Raw genomic sequence first — 12,077 nt, 5'->3', positions numbered from 1 at the left:
TTTATTATCCCTACAGCTGCCGCCCCTCTTTAGGAGGCTTGGCTTACATTCTACCTATCAGAGTTCAACACATCTCTAATACATTATTTCAATCTACACTAGCCGTTTAACTGTTACTAAATATAGGTATACGCATTCCACCCCTGCCGTTATCTTGCAGACATGGCGTTTAGACTCATAAAAGACAAAGACTCTTTCTCCTGAGTTTGAGGCACTCTCCGTACCAGTCTCTTCTTTGTTTCCTAATCTCTCACAATCCCCCCTCTTTTCGATACTTTGCCTCAAACTCACGTAGGGCAGTTTAAACATGTATGCTCTTTCTCCGGCTTTGTTTGCTGTTTCTCCCTTATACCCATACATATATATATACTGGACGTAATGGGCCCCACTGCCAGGGGCTCATAGCACTCAGTTTTGTTGTCTTTAGTTCTGCATCTGAAATACTGGGTTTGGTTATGAATGCAAGGGTCTAATTTTTCTACACACTCCGGAGCAACATTATAATACATTAAGGTTCGGGTAACCCTATTTCCAGTTTTGGTGATTTGAATGCACTGGCTACAATTTTGATCTTTCGCTACGCTTGTAATTATTCCTATGGCCAAAAAAACTAACTCTTACTATAGTCCCTCTCATTCTGATTTTCGTCTCAATTGTTCAAGGGCTTGTACTACCGTAGGGGTTCTTGTTAGGCTACAACGGACCTCCCCTCCCAGGGTAATAACACAATATCGGAGTACAATGTCCTCTATAAAAACTATGTTACACTGTTCCGTGCAGTGCACACATAACACACAACACTCACAATGAGCACAGCAACAACACTCATAAAAGCACTTGCAAGTACAAAACAGGCACATTAAGGAAATTGTGTCAACATCCGAGCCTGTCTTGGTTCCTGGTTCCCTGATTTATAAGCGTCACCTTCAATGGGTTGACTGGATCAGCAGATATTGTCCAGTCCTGCGGAGCTTTCTTGACTCTGTGATAGTAAGTCCACCCATGCTCTCTGGTCCTTACTGCCGATTCCGTGGTAAGCAGCACTTGAAATGGACCTTCCCAAGCAGGGTGAAGCTTCTCCGCCTTCCACGCTTTTATCAGGACCCGGTCACCAGGCTGGAATGAGTGTTGTGTTCCAACTGTGGGGGACGCTGAACCAGAACGCCGCGTCTATGAAGAGACAATAAGGACTGGGAAAGTGACTGCAAATATTTTCTTAGGAACAGATCCTTAAATTCCACCAAAGGTAGACCCAACTGGGCCAAATAAAGTCTCCCCATCATCAGTTCGAAGGGGGATACTCCTAGGTCTTTTCTAGGTGCTATTCGCATTCGTAGCAAAGCCAGGGGGAGATTCTTCGTCCAAGGTAGCCCATTCTCCAGATATAATTTAGTCAAATGCTTCTTAATTTCAGCATTCGCCCTTTCTACCTTTCCACTGCTCTCAGGGTGCCAAGGGGTGTGGAGGTCCCATTTAATTCCCAGGGTTGCCATTACTTCTTGCAACACCCTCTGGGTGAAGTGGGTACCCCTATCTGAATCTATTGCCTCAACTACACCGAATCGGGGGACTATGTGTTCTAGAATGGCCTTGGTGACTACCTGCGCAGTTGCTCTTCTACTTGGGAAGGCCTCCACCCACCCCGTGAGATGATCCTTAAATACCAATAGATATTTTTGCCCCCCCCCCTCTCTGGCAGTTCCGTGAAATCTACCTGTACCCTCTGAAAGGGCCATACTGCTAACGGTCTCCCTCCTTTCTCGGTCTTTTTGGCTCTAGTCTTGTTTACCTTTTGACATATTAAACACTTCCAAGCTATGGAATGTGCCATAGGCCACATGTCCTTACTCCAATATAAGGATTTTACCATATTGACCATAGCCTCGGTCCCAAAATGCCCGCTTTCATGTACCTTTTCTAAAACTCCCATCATTAGGGTTTTTGGTAATACTACTTGCCCTTCCGGGGTTTTCCATTCATTATCTATCTTCTCCCATCCCTCCTTAGTCACATACTCAATTTCTTGGGGGGGGGGGTAAAAACCAGATTTTCTGTATCAGCTTTCATCAAAACAGGTACCTTCAGGGTGTATTGTTGGACCATCGCATCATTAGGAATACCTCTAGCTGCCTCTTTTGCCCTGAGATCAGCCCACCTGTTCCCCACCTCTTCAGGACTTGTTCCCTTAGTATGGGCTGAAACATGTACCACCGCGACCTTTTCAGGTCCGGTAAGGGCATCCAATAATCTTTCTAACAGTGCCATATGTTCTATCTGTTTTCCATCTGCCTTAATATACCCTCGGTCTCGCCACTTTCTACCAAAGGTGTGGACCACGCCCCATGCGTATCAGGAGTCTGTCCATATCGTTACCTCCAACCCTTTTTCCAACTCGAGGGCCCGTGTTAGGGCCATGATTTCACATTTCTGAGCTGACCAGGTTGCCGGCAGGGCCCCACTTTCAAGAATCTCCCCATCTTCTTTAACGACAACATACCCTGATTTCCTCCTCCCTTTTTCTACATAACTTGAACCATTAGTGTACCATCTTTCCCCTGTTGCCAACGGCGTTTCCATCAAATCCTCCCTGACTTTTGACATTAGTTCTATAGTCTCTACACAGTCGTGTTCATCCGGCTCCCATTCTTTCCTTTCTCCAATTAGAAACTCAGCCGGGTTCAGATTGCGATCAGTCCCCAAAGTAATGTTGGGACTCGTTCTCAAAATAGTTTCATATTTTACCAGACGCCCATCGGTCATCCAGGTAGAGGCCGCCCCTGTCATTACTGTGGATATCTGATGGGGGCTATCTATGAACTATCAAGGCCCCACCGAACGTCAATTTTCTACTCTCAACCACTAGCATAGCCGCGGCAGCCACCGCCTGAATACACGTGGGCCATGCCTTTACTACAGGTTCCAAAGTCTTACTGAGATAGGCAACAGGCTGATACCGCCCCCCTCTTTTCTGGGCCAATACCCCCACAGCAGTCTGAGAACTGATCGTCACATACAGATGGAATGGTTGTTGTAGGTTAGGCAATGCCAGAACTGGAGCTCCGGCCAATACCTTTTTTTTTATTATTATTCCCTCCCATCTTGCCTCATCCTCTTTGTCCCAGGCCACCTTTCCGTCTCCTACAAGTTTTTGATTCAAAAATTGGACCATCTTCGCATATTGGTCAATCCACAGCCTTACCATATCCCAATAATCCCAACATCCTCCTCACGTCTGTCTTATTTCTTGGGGGTTGTAATTCTAAAATCCCTTTCACTCTTTCAGGGTCTAATTTCCTTGTCCCCCCCCCTCTAACAGGTGTCCCAGATACTTCACCCTTCTCTGAACGAATTGCAATTTTTCTTTAGACACTTTTACTCCCAGTTCTCCCAATCAGTTGACATGGTAGGTTCTAGCAACCCCTGCTCCAACAATCCATCCACTACTGGTTGCAATCCCACCCGCCCCTTATGTGTCATGGGGTATTGAGGGGTCCAGGACTGGGTGATCCCCGGTTTCACTGTGATTTTAATGGGGACTATATCTAATCTTCCTACCGTCTTGCCGTCTGCCCAAACTGTTGGGTCTATTTGTCCCTCGTCTTCCTCCTTTAAGAGGTACATGGGGATTCCCTGGTCTAAGTCTACTAACTGAAAACCCAGTCCTATCATCAAATCCCTTCCCAATAAATTTATTCCTGATTCTGGTATAAACAGCAGTGATCCCTCCACTACCCGGTCACCTCTCATTATTACAGTTTCTTCCAACTGTACAAATTCTTTTGCCGCACCGCTCACTCCCACCACTTTCAGATTTGAGGTTGTTTTTCCTACCCCGGGGATAGGTATACAAACCGATGACCGCGTAGCTCCAGAGTCTACCAAAAAGATCAGTGATTTTTTTTTTTAAGGGGCCCTACGCATAAATTCACCAGTGGCTCATTCCGGGCCCCTACGGTTGAGCCGGAGATTCCCTGTTCATATAAACTAAACAATTCTTCAATCCCTGTCTCCTCATTTGTCCTGTTTTGTCCTTGGGGCTGACTTCCCCTCTCTGCATTGGCCCGTTCCTGCACTTGAGCTCTTGGACTTCGACACTCCCGTGCGAAGTGACCCGGTTTGTTGCATCTATAGCAAATGATTCCGGGGGTCTGGGGGTAATTTCCTCGTCCCCTTCCGGGCTCATTTTCCCTCTTAGCTGCTCTGATAATTGAGCAAAATTATACAAACGTGGTGGGATTTTACTTACCAGCACACAACACATAAAATCTTCTACAAAGATGAAGTATACTACTTCATAAAACTTCATTTTTGTTGTAATTAAACAAATTGTATTTAAGTTTGGCTTGTGCTGCCAAAGCAATCAATAGCATTCATTTTATTTATTTTGCAGCAGGCTGCACTTTTATCTGCAGGTGTCAGACTCTGTATTTACCTTTAGTCAAAACTACAATGTTCTTGACTTGTGTGCCTTTCTGAATAAAATTTAGGGCGGAAAATAACAGGCTTCTGTACAGTTGGAAGCATTTAACGCCTGACAAATATCACAAGGGAGGAAAAATAATAGCACATGCAAATTATATATTGCTTCTTTGACCCATAAAATGCTCTGTTTAAGATAATGAGCCACAACCTTGCCTGCACTATAATTCCAGAGTCTTCTACAGGGTATCGTCAACACACAAAACACACACCACCTCATGGAAGAAATCCCTCACACCTTGAGTCTAAGAGAAGGCGGCTTTTCAGGCTACCAGAACTGTATCCAAACACTTCTCCCACTTAAGATTCCCCCCCCCCCCAAGATGCTACAATAAATCACAACTTTAGCTTACACTTTTCAAAAGCATCTTCCAACACGCCACTTGTCCCCAGGTGGTCTTAAATACCTAACAAGTAGAAATGGAGCACAGGTTCTTCTTCTTTTTTTTTTTTCCTCAAGAGCCACAACTGCAAAGGATTATAATTCATTACTATTTGCCAGTCTCGTGCAAGGTGTGTGTGTGTGTGGGGGGGCTAGTCAGGCTGCTCCTCCATCCTTGTGCTTTAGTGAAAATAATAGTGCAACAAGTCATTATTTACTTAAAGGGCTGCAACTTTTCATTTTCTCTAAGGCTAAAAAAAAACTTTTAGCTAAGCATTTTCTATGTAACAAAGGTAGCTGAATTAAAACAATGCCTTTCGCTCTCAGGCCAACTGACCTTGGCAATAGCACATTTAGTTTGTTGCAAACTCTCTTCCGGGAACAGAGCCAGGGAACAAGAGAAACATTTCTATGTAAACCTATGAAGGGGGAGAGGGGAAAAGGGGGTTTTGAAGCAGGATAAAAACCTGCTTGTAAAATGTTTTCAGCGGCCTGTTTTGTGAATCCATCACACAGGTGCCTCTGCCTCCCCCCCAATCTGCCCCCTTCCGGCTTCCAATTATACGTCCCGTCTGGCCCTATGGGGTACTTTGGCCAAACCACCCTGCAGAAATTAATCATAGTGACCTTTGACAGGCCGACAGTATATTGCCTTAAATACTCCTCATTCCACTGCACAATACCTGTCCCAATAGACTATTGGGATCTATGGGATTATTTCCATTGGATTCCTTCTGCCTCTTACTTTGATTTTTGCCCATTATTCACAATGTCTCCAAATTCACGTTCTCTCACAATCGCACGGAATCGCCTGGCCGCTTCCCTCGCGGGAGAGACGGAACCGCAAGCTAATCCTCCCGTCAGGGCCGAACCCTGATCCACACTCACGCGTCCGTTTGGAGCCTCTCTTTCACTCAAGAGACGATTCTCTCGCCCCCTTTCCCTTTTAATACCTCTCCCTCGTCTACTCACCCAATACAGTCCAGCGCCGCTTCTCGCGACTAGTGAACAGGTCAGGAGACGAATCTCTCACCCCCTTCCCGTCCCTTTTTATTTCTCTTTCTCAACTACTCACCCAATGCAGTCCAGCGCCACTTCTCGTGACTAGTGAACAGGTCAGGAGACGAATCTCTCACCCCCTTCCCGTCCCTTTTTATTTCTCTTTCTCAACTACTCACCCAATGCAGTCCAGCGCCACTTCTCGTGACTAGTGAACAGGCGGGCGTCCCCGCTGGGTTCTCGCGGTCCCCGACCGCCAAAAAGAGCTCAATACTTTCCTCCCATATATTGAGTCCTGTCTCTAGCCCTTGTGCGCCGTCCCGGGCGGGACTCGGTCCGAGTCACTCCGCAATAACGGAGGGGCGCCTACCCGGGGTCCGAATTTCGCTCAGGCAGCGCGTCAAAGGCCCCACGTTCGGGCGCCAAGAATTGTTAGAAGTTATTCGTGGAGACAAATAGACCAAGGACTTCAATATAAGGATAACCCTTTTATTGTTCGCGTTTGCAAAGGCGGACTCTCCGTACCCGTGGATACGAAGAGCCCCGATGAAGCATAGACACAGTGTTTTTATTATCCCTACAGCTGCCGCCCCTCTTTAGGAGGCTTGGCTTACATTCTACCTATCAGAGTTCAACACATCTCTAATACATTATTTCAATCTACACTAGCCGTTTAACTGTTACTAAATATAGGTATACGCATTCCACCCCTGCCGTTATCTTGCAGACATGGCGTTTAGACTCATAAAAGACAAAGACTCTTTCTCCTGAGTTTGAGGCACTCTCCGTACCAGTCTCTTCTTTGTTTCCTAATCTCTCACAGTATTAAGTGCTGAGAGAAAATCTCTCGTACCAAAGTATTATCACTACATGTGATAATGTATTGTCACTCACACTGGAGGACAGATGGAATCTACATATGTGAAATAAATAACATATATCGTCTAAGGGGATAAACTAAATGAATACTCCAAACAGGCATATTATATTAATGTAAAAACTACATTTGCCATAATCATAATGTAACAGATTTTAAAAATGCTACCTTATGCTTCATATTCCATATTACCAATATTTACATATGAGTCAAATTGCAGGGAAGAAGCTTGAATGGCTTTTTAATGTCATGTATAAAAGTGCCCATATTTATTTTGTTAAATTGAAGTGGCTCATAACCATTTAAAACTAGTAGAATGGCCTTAAGAAAAAAAGCATACAGAAGATAGCAGGATTAAACAAGAAACTAGAAGAGAAACTATTAGTATCATCAAAAAATTATATTAGATTTTGACAGTGTTGAATGGAAAGTAGAAGCAAAGTTTTACATTTTAATTAAATGATCAGAAAATATAAAGGAACCAGTAACCCTAGTCACAAAACTCTTTGCAAATATAGATTTAGGAATGTGTTTACATTGTTGATTATACTGCCAATTCCTAGCTGGATTACAGTAAGTGAAGGCAGCCATTGTTGTTGTTTAGTCGTTTAGTCGTGTCCAACTCTTCGTGACTCCATGGACCAGAGCATGCCAGGCACTCCTGGAAGGCAGCCATAGGCAAATCTAATTGATCTTTGAGTAGGATTAAATCAATCATTTGTTTTTAGCAAATGATAAAAAAACTAAACTTCCTTTTTTGAAATGTTGCCAGCTTTCAAAAATGAAACAATCACCCCCGCCCTTCACACCCCATGTTTGTGAAATCAGAAGCTAACTCTCCCTCAGAGAATCCCCCTGAATTTCACATGCAGGGCTGCCACCAGAATTCAGTGCTGCCAATGGACCCTGACCACAGGGCAAGATTAAAACATGCTGAGGGCCTAAACTATGTCATGTTTAAGAGGCTCCATAACATTACCAAAAAATGTGTATTATTGTAACGAAAAGGACAATGAAAATACAGTGGTACCTTAGGTTACATACGCTTCAGGTTACAGACTCCGCTAACCCAGAATTAGTACCTCGGGTTAAGAACTTTGCTTCAGGATGAGAACAGAAATCGTGCTCTGGCGGCGCGGCGGCAGCAGAAGGCCCCATTAGCTCAAGTGCTTCAGGTTAAGAACAGTTTCAGGTTAAGAACGGACCTCCGGAACGAATTAAGTACTTAACCCGAGGTACCACTGTAGAAAGAACAAATTTTTATACGTTGATGCCCAAGAAAATCTGCAGCCTAGGGGGGCACTCCTAGTCAATTAACTGGGCTAAAAGCCCAAGTGTGGCCGAGTATTGTACCAGAGAAAGAACTGTAGCATGAAATCTAGATGGGCAGTAAGGTGTGGGATGGACATTCCAAGAGTATTAGGGGTAGTAGACAGCCCAGGGTAAAGGTGGAATAAAGCTGTAAGACAAGACGTAGTAGCAGGAGATGAGGATTGGAATTGGAAAACAGGTAGCCAAAGGCCCTGGAGCTTGGAAGAGTAGCTCCAAACTTAAGGTTTCTCAAACTGGAGAGTGGAAGAGATCCAGAATGTGAAAAGGTATCTCACTTAATTACTAATGTGGTCCATCAGCTTGGCCAATGGTCAGGGATGATGGGAGTTGTAGTCCAACAATATATGGAGATAGGGCACCATGTTGGTTATCCCTGATTGTCTACAGCCTGTAGAACCAAGACATCCATTTTCCTATTTTCAGATGCCAAAACTGAATGGATGAAAGGGCTTGCAGCTCCTGAGCTGTTAAGAGTGTTCAGGGCTTGAAACTCAAGACACTTAAGATGGTGGCCTTATGTTGGCGGGGTGGTTGCCTCATGCAATCCCGATCATCAAAAATGGTGGATCTGCTTCAGCCTTCTGTCTCTGGCAGTGGCCAACCATAAGAAGTTTACAAGCAAAGCATGGTGGCATCAATAAATATTTAACTGCTAGTCCAGTAGATCAAGGGTTGGGAACATTTACAACCTGAGGGCCACATTCCCTTCTGAGTAACCTTCAAGGGACCACAAGCCAAAAGGTGAGTGGGGCCAGGGGTATAATATGTAAAATTAATTGAAAGGTGGGGCCTGGGGTGAAAGGATGTAGCTGGAGAAGATGTGTGGCCTGGAGAGAGTAGCAAGGGCCAGATAGAGAGGTTAAGGTTTCCGAACCTCTATGGTAGATAATATATTCAGGCCTCTGTCTTTTTTATTTAAGGGAATGGTGTAGGAAAAAATGTCTCACCAGTCTCATCAGTAGGGTTCACTTTGAGGATAGACACTGCCTGGGAAATGCCATGTTTTAGGAGGGGTCCCACAGCTAGTCACCAGAGTGACCTGGCTGCCCTGGTGATTTCCAGTCTCAGATCACCTTTTTGCTGTTGACATTCCCCACTGTTTTTGATTCATCCGCTCAGATGCAATTGCATAGTTTTATAAACTAGGGCATTTTTTAAAATTACTTTTATTTCCTGCTGCATAAGACGTTCAGCTGCTGTCGGCTTTCATAGCGCTGAGCTATTTGCAGCTTCCTCACAGGATTTTCCAATATATCCTCCTGACAGCAACAGCAGCAGAACTGCTCCTGTCACTACTGATAGCCCTTTTGTACTTTTTGGCAGGCAAACATGGATGAGGCTCCTGTGAGCTGAACAGTGTTCCCACAGCATATCAAGGCATCAGAATTTGCATCGTCTACAGTGAATCGTAATTTACATTCAAGAAATAAGGCTTTCATAATCTGAAATTTTAAGCCTTGCAAGGGAAAGCGCATATCTCTCTCTCTCTCTCTGATACACGCATATATCATATTATGAAATATATATTTCATAATTTTGCATTAATTATCATAACTTTGTTTTTTTATAGAATTTTTATTGGTTTTACAAAGTTTTTAAATAACAAACAAACACTTAAAGAGACAAACATACACGTATAGTTTCATAACATATTTTCATAAACCTCTTTTCTTGGACTTCCCCTTCCCCCCCCTTTCTGCATCCCGATGTCCATAATTTTTAGCAACTCCCAATTGTTACTTCCAACCTCTGTCATCTTAGTCCTCTCTATATTCTGACCTTATATCACTGTATCCCTTTATTTCTAAAAACCAGAACACTTTAACATTCATTAAGTTTATAATAGTCCTTAAGGTAGCTTTTAAATTTTCTCCATTCTTCTTCCACCGTCTCCTTTCGTTGGTCACGGATTCTGCCTGTCATCTCAGCCAATGTCATATAGTCCATCACTTTCATCTGCCATTCTTCCAGAGTGGGTAGATCCTGTGTCTTCCAATACTTCGCGATGAGTATTCTTGCTGCTGTTGTAGCATACATAAAAAAAGTTCTATCCCCTTTTAACACCAATTGGCCAACAATGCCCAAGAGAAAGGCCTCTGGCTTTTTAGGAAAAGTACATTTAAGTACCTTTTTCATTTCATTATAGATCATTTCCCAGAAAGCCTTAATCTTCGGGCACGTCCACCAGAGGTGATAGAAGGTGCCTTCAGTCTCTCTACATTTCCAACATTTATTATCGGGCAAATGATAAATTTTTGCCAGCTTGACTGGAGTCATGTACCACCTGTAAACCATTTTCATAATATTTTCCTTTAAGGCATTACATGCCGTGAATTTGATACCAGTGTTCCATAACCATTCCCAGTCAGCTGACATGATATTGTGCCCAACATCCTGTGCCCACTTGATCATAGCCGATTTGACTGTTTCATCCTGTGTACTCCATTTCAGCAACAAGTTATACATTCTAGATAAAATCTTAGTATTGGGTTCTAATAACTCAGTTTCTAGTTTTGATTTTTCCACCTGGAAGCCAATTTTCCTATCCTGTTTAAAAAACTCCATTATTTGACGATATTGAAACCAATTTTGTACTTTATGTTTCACTTTCTCATGGCTTTGTAGTTTAAACTTATCTCCATCCTGTTCCAAAATTTCCCAATACTTCGGCCATCCGACCTCCATATTGAGTTTCTTCACTGCTTTAGCCTCCACTGGTGACACCCATCTAGGGGTTTTGTTTTCCAACAGGTCTTTATATCTTATCCAAACATTATATAGTGCTTTTCTAACAATATGATTTTTAAAGGCACTATTAACTTTGTCATACCATAAATATGCATGCCAACCAAAAGCATTGTTAAAACCCTCCAGATCCAAAATGTCCGTATTCTCGAGGAGCATCCATTCTTTCAGCCAGCAAAAAGCTGCTGCCTCATAGTACAATTTTAAGTCCGGCAGGGCAAAACCCCCTCTTTCTTTTGCATCTGTCAATATTTTGAATTTAATTCTGGGCTTTTTGCCCTGCCAGACAAATTTCGAAATATCTTTCTGCCACCTCTTGAAACATTCCATCTTGTCAAGAATCTGCAAGGTCTGGAACAAAAATAGCATTCTAGGCAATACATTCATTTTAATCACCGCAATTCGGCCTAACATTGACAATTTCAAATTTGACCATGTTTCTAGATCTTTTTTGATTTCTGACCAACATTTTTCATAATTGTCCTTATACAAATTCACATTTTTAGATGTCAAATAGACCCCTAGGTATTTCACCTTCTTAACCACTGTCAGCCCTGTCTCTTCTTGGAATTTCTCCTTTTCCATGTCTGTTAAGTTTTTTCCTAAAACTTTGGTTTTTTGTTTATTCAACTTAAATCCAGCTACCTGGCCAAACTGTTGTATTATTTCTAAAACCTTTTTCGTACTAGTGATTGGCTCTTGTAAAGTCAATACTAAGTCATCTGCAAACGCTCTTAACTTATAATGTTTAGCTCCGACCTGCACTCCTTTAACCTGCTGGTCATTCCTTATCATATTCAGCAACACCTCCAGAACTGAAATAAAAAGTAATGGGGAAATTGGGCACCCCTGTCGTGTTCCTTTTTCTATCTTAAGTTCCTCAGTTACTACGTTGTTTACAATCAATTTAGCCTTTTGATCAGAATATACTGCAGCCATACCATTCTCAAAACCTTGGCCTACCCCCATCCCATGCAGGTTCTTTATCATAAAGCTCCAAGAAATATTGTCAAAGGCTTTCTCCGCATCCACAAAAATCAGTACTGCTTTAGTGTTTATATTCACCTCTAGCTTTTCCAAAATGTCTATTACATTCCTTACATTGTCTGCCAGGTGTCTTTTAGGGAGAAAGCCTGCTTGGTTCTTATGAATCCTTTCCATCAACACTCTTTTAAATCTTTTTGCCAAAATATCTGCAAAAATTTTATAATCCACATTAAGTAGTGATATTGGGCGGTAGTTCTTCAGTTGAGTCTTTTCAGT

At 42.9% G+C, this 12,077-nt stretch overlaps 1 long non-coding RNA gene across 1 annotated transcript in view; it reads left to right on the top strand.

Moving 5' to 3' along the window:
* LOC309529966 overlaps window positions 1-9,573 on the top strand; it is a 154,444-nt gene extending 144,871 nt beyond the window's left edge. Inside the window, exons 3-4 of the long non-coding RNA XR_014218564.1 lie at window positions 7,930-8,335; window positions 9,393-9,573. This is a non-coding gene — a long non-coding RNA (uncharacterized lncRNA). The remainder of the gene's footprint in view (window positions 1-7,929; window positions 8,336-9,392) is intronic.
* Window positions 9,574-12,077: the final 2,504 nt, after the last annotated feature.

Source organism: Podarcis vaucheri (assembly GCF_965113315.1).
Source record: "Podarcis vaucheri genome assembly, chromosome: 3".
Taxonomy (NCBI): Eukaryota; Metazoa; Chordata; class Lepidosauria; order Squamata; family Lacertidae; genus Podarcis; species Podarcis vaucheri.
The sequence above is the reverse complement of the archived record's forward strand: the minus strand, read 5'-3'. Positions and strand labels throughout refer to the sequence as shown.